This window comes from Cucurbita moschata, unplaced genomic scaffold (genome assembly GCF_002738365.1).
Source record: "Cucurbita moschata cultivar Rifu unplaced genomic scaffold, Cmos_1.0 Cmo_Scf00097, whole genome shotgun sequence".
Taxonomy (NCBI): Eukaryota; Viridiplantae; Streptophyta; class Magnoliopsida; order Cucurbitales; family Cucurbitaceae; genus Cucurbita; species Cucurbita moschata.
The window spans coordinates 393,321-400,260 of record NW_019268613.1 but is presented as its reverse complement, the minus strand read 5'-3'; positions in this window follow the sequence as shown (position 1 = coordinate 400,260).

The window sequence follows — 6,940 nt, the reverse complement described above, 5'->3', positions numbered from 1 at the left end:
CCCCCCCACCACTTCATCACCATACATTCCTCGATCCAGTTCATCCCCGTGTGATATTTGTTCTGACCTTGTGGATGAGTCTGTGCAGGTTGATACTTCTCTTGCAGGTTCCACTTTGCCACCCTCAACTTCTAATTTGACCTCTATTGAACCTACTATTGATTCCTCTTCTTTGGGCACTCATCCTATGATCACACGAGCCAAAGCTGGTATATTCAAGACTCGTCATCCAGCAAATCTTGGTATTTTGGGCTCATCTGGACTTCTTTCTGTTTTTCTTACATCCACTGAGCCAAAAGAATTCAAATTGCCGCTAAGAATCCTGCTTGGGTGGCTGCCATGGATGAAGAAATTCGAGTGTTACAACAAAATGATACTTGAACTTTGGTTCCTCGCCCTGCCAACACCAACATCGTGGGCTCTAAATGGGTGTTTCGTATTAAATATTTGTCTGATGGATCTATCGAGTGTTTCAAGTCTCGTCTTGTTGCCAAAGGTTATACTCAGGTTCCTGGTCTTGACTACACTGACACTTTCAGTTCGGTTGTCAAAGTTACCACTGTCCGTGTTGTGCTTTCTATTGCAGTCACAAATAAATGGCATCTTCGACAACTTGATGTCAAGAATGCTTTTCTCAATGGAACTCTTATTGAACGTGTTCATATGGAAAAACCTCCTGAGTATATTGATCCTCGATTTTCCACTCATGTTTGTCTATTAAAGAAAGCCCTCTATGGCTTAAAGCAAGCTCCCCGTGCCTGGTTTCAGCGTTTTAGCTCATTTCTTCTCACACTTGGGTTTTCTTGCAGTCGCGCTGACACGTCCCTTTTTGTCTTTCATTAGCAATCTAACCTTATCTATTTGCTTCTTTATGTTGATAACATTATTGTTATCGGCAACAACTCATCTCTTATTGACAGCTTTACTCGCAAGCTTCATTCTGAGTTTGCTACCAAAGATTTGGGCTCTTTCAGTTACTTTCTTGGTCTTGAAGCTTCACCCACTCCTAATGGTCTCTTTATTAGTCAGTTAAAATATGCTCAAGACATTCTTACTCATGCTCAGTTGCTCGATAGCAAACCAGTCCACACTCCCATGGTTGTTTTTCAACACCTGACTGCTGATGGTTCTCCTTCTCTAATCCTACTCTCTATAGATCTCTTGTTGGCGCCCTTTAGTACTTAACTATTACGCGTCCAGATATTGCCTATACTGTCAATTCTGTCAGTCAATTCTTGCATGCCCCTACTGCAGATCACTTTCTTGCTGTCAAACGTATTCTTCGCTATGTCAAAGGAACACTCCACTTTGGTCTTACCTTTCGTCCATCCACTATTCCTAGTACGTTCGTCGCTTATTCGGATGCTGACTGGGCTGGTTGTCCCGATACTCGTCGTTCTACATCTGGCTATTCTATTTATCTTAGTAACAATCTCATTTCTTGGAGTGCCAGCAACCTACTGTTTCACACTCCAGCTGTGAATCTGAATATCGTGCTCTTGCCACAACTGCTGCTGAACTTCTTTGGGTTACGCATCTTTTGCATGACCTCAAGGTTCCTATTTCACAGCAGCCCTTACTCTTATGTGACAACAAAAGTGCTATTTTTTTTAGCTCTAATCCCGTTTCTCACAAGTGGGTCAAACATGTTGAACTAGATTATCATTTCCTTCAAGAACTTGTTATCGCTGGCAAACTTCGCACACAATATGTACCCTCTCATCTCCAAGTTGCTGACATCTTCACAAAAAGTATTTCTCGATCTCTTTTTGAATTTTTCAGATCCAAGCTTCACGTTCATTCAAATCCGACCCTCAACTTGCGGGGGGTGTTCTAGATATTTGCCTTACATTACAGCTTAGCATATTTGCCCTTTTATTAAAGGCAAATATATTGTATTCATTTATTATTATTTTCTTTTATTGCTATTTCCATATTATTTGTAATTTACCATATTTCTGTATTCTGTAAATGATTATAAATAACAGAACTCTCACCACCATTTAGGTGTGGTGGATTTAACAAACATTCACAGTGACCCTATTGTTGGAGTCGAAAAAAGCAATCACATACAATATGGTTCATGATGGGACCTACGTTTTGTGACTATTCATTGGACTCTTCTTTCTTTCTTTTTTTAATAAAGTTGGATGCATAATACTTCTCTACACACGATTCACGTACATGCACATAAATCTACTAGATGAGCTAATATATATACTCCCTCGATCTGGTTATGGGCTAGTACACGCTCATGCTACTGAAAACCAACAGAAAGAAAGAAGCGTGTATCATATTATAGCGCTCATAAGTGCACATAGAATATGCATGAGATCCTGTTTTTCAAATATTTTGTGATGTGGATTCCCTATAAAATAAACATAAATAGACATGACATATCATTCATGGTTCATCAAATGCCTTATAAAGCATAATACGGTCATAGTATCATATTGTATATGAGTTATACACTAGAATGACATCAAAAGAGAGAGAGAGAGAGAGAGAGATCATAATGATAAGCATAGCATATTACAAGTATTAACGCATAAGTTAGTCGGGTTGATTTAAGTTATTCGAGGCATTTATTTAAATTTTTTTAAATAAAAGTAAAACTTTAGTAGTAAAACATCTATTTACTTATTTTCAAACATTTTGTTAAAATTTACCACTCACCTTGATATATATTTTTTTAAAAAAAGATATACTTTTAAATAGTTAAAAATTATTTTTGAGAGTGGTTGGATAATAAATAATAGAAATAAAACAAATATATGTATATATAATTGTATGATAAACAGAAATGTACGAGAGGCAAGGTAAGTCATCCATGTACGAGGGTGGCCATCGCAATTGGGCGATGGCAAACCTAGAAGTTAAAACACGAAAAAGGAAAGGAAAACGTGTCAAATGATGTGATTTGAAATTTCAATCTACACGAAGTACACATTGATGCTGGCGCTGCAAAGGAGGAGAAATTGAGTTGGGCTTGGGCCTGGCTGAGGAAGAATAACATAAGACTGGCTAATGGGTTGGCCGCGGAACAAGAAGGGGAAACCAGGTTGGGTTGGGTTGACCCAATCCATTGGACATTGAACCCGTAACCGACCTAAATCAGATTGGGTCCAAAATAAAACTCATTATAGTTCGGGTTGGATTTTCGGGTTGAATGGAGAACCCTAATGATATGGAATCAATCCAAATAACAGTTTTGGAATGAATTATCTTGATAATCAAGATCAAAAATAAAGAAAACTCGTGATTTGAATCACTTCATAAGAAGTTTGATCAATACCACTCGGATGACTCTAATATCCAAGTTCTAAACAGAATAATTTGCAAAGTAAAAAACTTAGTTCTCATTAGAATAGAAACTCTATTCTTTTTCGTTCAAAAATATGATAAAACAATAATATCAATGATATGGAAATCAACTCATGGGAAAGTATGGAACGGATTACCTTGATGATCAAGATCAAGAGCAAAGAAAACTCGTGATTCGAATCACTCTACAAAAGGTTTGATCAATACCACTTAAATGATTCTAGCATGTAAGTTCTAAACACAAGAATTTGGAAAAAGAAATTTATCTCTCAACAAAGTTAAAATAGAAATTCTATTCTTAATTCCAAAATGTGATGTTTTTAATCAAAGAAACGAAGGCTTTATTTAACTTTTACAACCTTAACCTATGTGATACATAACTCCTAAATTAAATGGACTAAAAATGAGAAATACTTATAAGCTCCCCTATTAAAATGGCTAGTTAATGGTGAAATATGGTAACCTAGTAGGTTACAATATAACCTTAACTTCTATATTTAAAACTAGGTTTAAATATGACAAATGAATATTTAAATTATAATTAGATAGTGCAACGAAAGAAATGTGCTTATTAGTCATCCTTGGACTAGTTTCATAAATTCAGCTGAGTTCATTAAACGCAACTTAAAGTGCATTTAATTCATCTCTTTTTTGAAACTCAACTTTGTACAATATATAAGGATGTCTCAAACGTCTTCTAGAATTTCATTTGATGAGCTCACCATAGCTTGAATATAAGTGTATAAAATTTGTTATAGCTTCTTGGCTCTCGTCCTTGTAATTGGACCTTGACGTATGGAAATTCCTTGGTCGTGGTTCATATCATTCTCCCCCTCTTGAGAAGGATTCGTCCTCGAATCCCAACCATCACCTACATCAAAAAGACTCAAATCAACAACATTAAAAGTTGCACTAACACCATACTTACCTAGTAAATCAATTTTATAAGCATTGTCGTTGATACACTCAAGAACTTGAAAAGGTCCATCCCCTCGTGGTAAAAGCTTAGATTTTTTTTTAGTATGAAATCTTTTTTTTTAGAAATGCACCCAAATCCAATTCCTTGGCTTGGAGATGACAATGGCAACTTTGAAATTTTGGTTCTCAAAAGGGTTAATAATAATTAAAAGGGTGTAGCTTATAAAAGGGTGTGTGTGTGTGTGAGAGAGAGAGAAAAGAAATAGATGCCGGCGGAACAGTAGCCGAAGAGCAACACAATCTGCTCTCATTCTGACATTCCCCACTCTACAAAACATGTTTCTATTCAAACAACAAAAAAGGAAACAAAGAAAAGGACATCCCTTGCCTTCTACTTTTTATAATTTTTTTTTTATCTAATCAAACTCTATTAATCAATTTCAAACTAATTCTAAAATTTATTAAAAATACCAAGACTCTATTTAAACCATTGAAATATATAAAATGAAAGTTAATGAAAAATATTATTTTCACCTTTAATAAATAAACATAGAGTAATGTGAAAGAAGTCATAAGGTAAATATATTAAAAAAAAAAAAAAAGGTAAAATGGGAAGAAAAGAAATTGCATGAAAAAAGAAAAGATTTGTTGCATAAAGTGATTTTGATTTTAAAATTTTAATTTTAAAACTTTCAAAATGTCCACCCGTAACCGGTAGATAAAGTATATTACATAGTCCGTTTTAGGGATTTGTGACTTACCCATTCAACGACTTTGGCACCGGACGTTCCAAAAATGGAATATTATTGGGTCGGGTGAATTCAATAATAGACGTTTATTGGCATTCCAGTCTTTCTTCTACTTTTAGGGCCTACCCAAAGAGAATCCAGTATTTTTTGCTCATAAATATTTGAATAGGACGAACCGTCCTGTGATTTGCTTCGGAACAAAGATATATTTAATTTGAAATATTTAAATTAATATTAGAGAGGTTAAATAGTATATTTATTATATTTTGTTACATTAAAGAAAAAAAAAATATTTAAAAATTTAAAGTATTATTAAAATAAAGATACATTAAATAAAAATATACATTAAAATTTTTTAAAAATTATTAAAAAAAATACTAATGATTAGAAAGGTTTCCCGTTGGGTTGGGTTACTAATCCAACCCACGGTTTCTAGTTGGGTAAAAAAAAATCTCTCCATCCAACCTAATCCAGACCATGTATACCCTCGACGGTTACCGTTTAAAATACCATAAAATTTGAGAAAAAATTAATTGTGTTTTTTTTATATGTATTTGTTTTTTTAGAAAAAAGGAAAAAAAATTGAAGAAGAATTTGAGTATTTATTTGTTTATTTATAGAAAAATGAGAAAGGTGATAATAATGAAAAGAAAAAGGGAGCAGGCTTTATACGAGAACAAAAAAGGGAGTGGAGTCCTCAGTTCTGACCTCTCTATTTTAACACTTAGCTTTTGACTTTTTCCAGTAATACCCTTTTTTTTATATTACCATCATTCCATCCATATCAACAACACTCTTCCTTACATTACATTCCAAATTTCTCATACTCTCTTACTTGCATGTTCCTCGCTTCAAAAAGCATGAAGATGGTAAGTTGATATGAATTTGGGGATGATAAAACAAGGAGAAAATATATCTTTATTGGCCGAGATATGTCATCGATCTTTCCAACGAAGAATTAGCTCGGTGTAACTATCGAAGTCCAAAATAGAACGAGGGAAAAGATTGGGGGAGTGTTTCTAATTCTTATAACAAAGAATTAGCTCGAGAAGAACCCACTGAAGTAGATGCATAGTTATCGGGATTGTTTGAATTCTTGACTTACTATCTTTTTATATAACTATTAACCTAGAGACACCTAATATATTTAAATAAATGTTAAATTACAAATTTAAACTCTAAATTATAATGTTTTTGTCTATTTGATTTATAAACTTTTAAAAAATATCTGATTAGTTTCGTTAACGGTCTTTGAAATTTTAATTTTAGAAACCTCTATATATATATATATATATATATTCAATAACAAAATTATTAATTTAAAAGTTTATGAATTAGATAGGTACAAATATCAAAGTTGATGGATTAAATTTTAATATAATCGGATTAAAAAGCTCATGCAAAGTATTTAATAGTAAGTCGGTGCTACTAGGGAAGCTCCGATTATGTTTGGTGGGGAGCCCACCTTACATTATTTTAGCTTTGAATGATGTAGGGATAGGAAATTTGTTGAATGTCGTTAGGGGAGCTTCTTGCTAGTGCCAAGTAGTAGACATGTATGGAGATATAGGAAGAACAGAGAAGTTAACTAGAGCGACGACTCCTTCATAACTGTTAGACTTCTCTAGAGCCCGAGACATACGAGGGCACTTCGACTTATGCGCAAGGAGTGCGATAATTTGATATACCTTGGAAAGTAGAAAATGGAAAATTAAGTGCACCTTAAAACCCAAATACACTGTGATGACTTAAAGCCTTGAAATAGAAGTAGGATAGATGTATCTGATGAGTATGAGAGAGCTTGAAAATGAACTCCAACCATGGAATTGGCCACCACTCTCGATTGAACACTTTTATGAGGGAATATTGAATATGTGAAGTTCAATGAGAGCCTACAAGTAGGTGTTTACTAGTATCTTTATGCTCATTTTTTTTTTAATTTTTTGTTT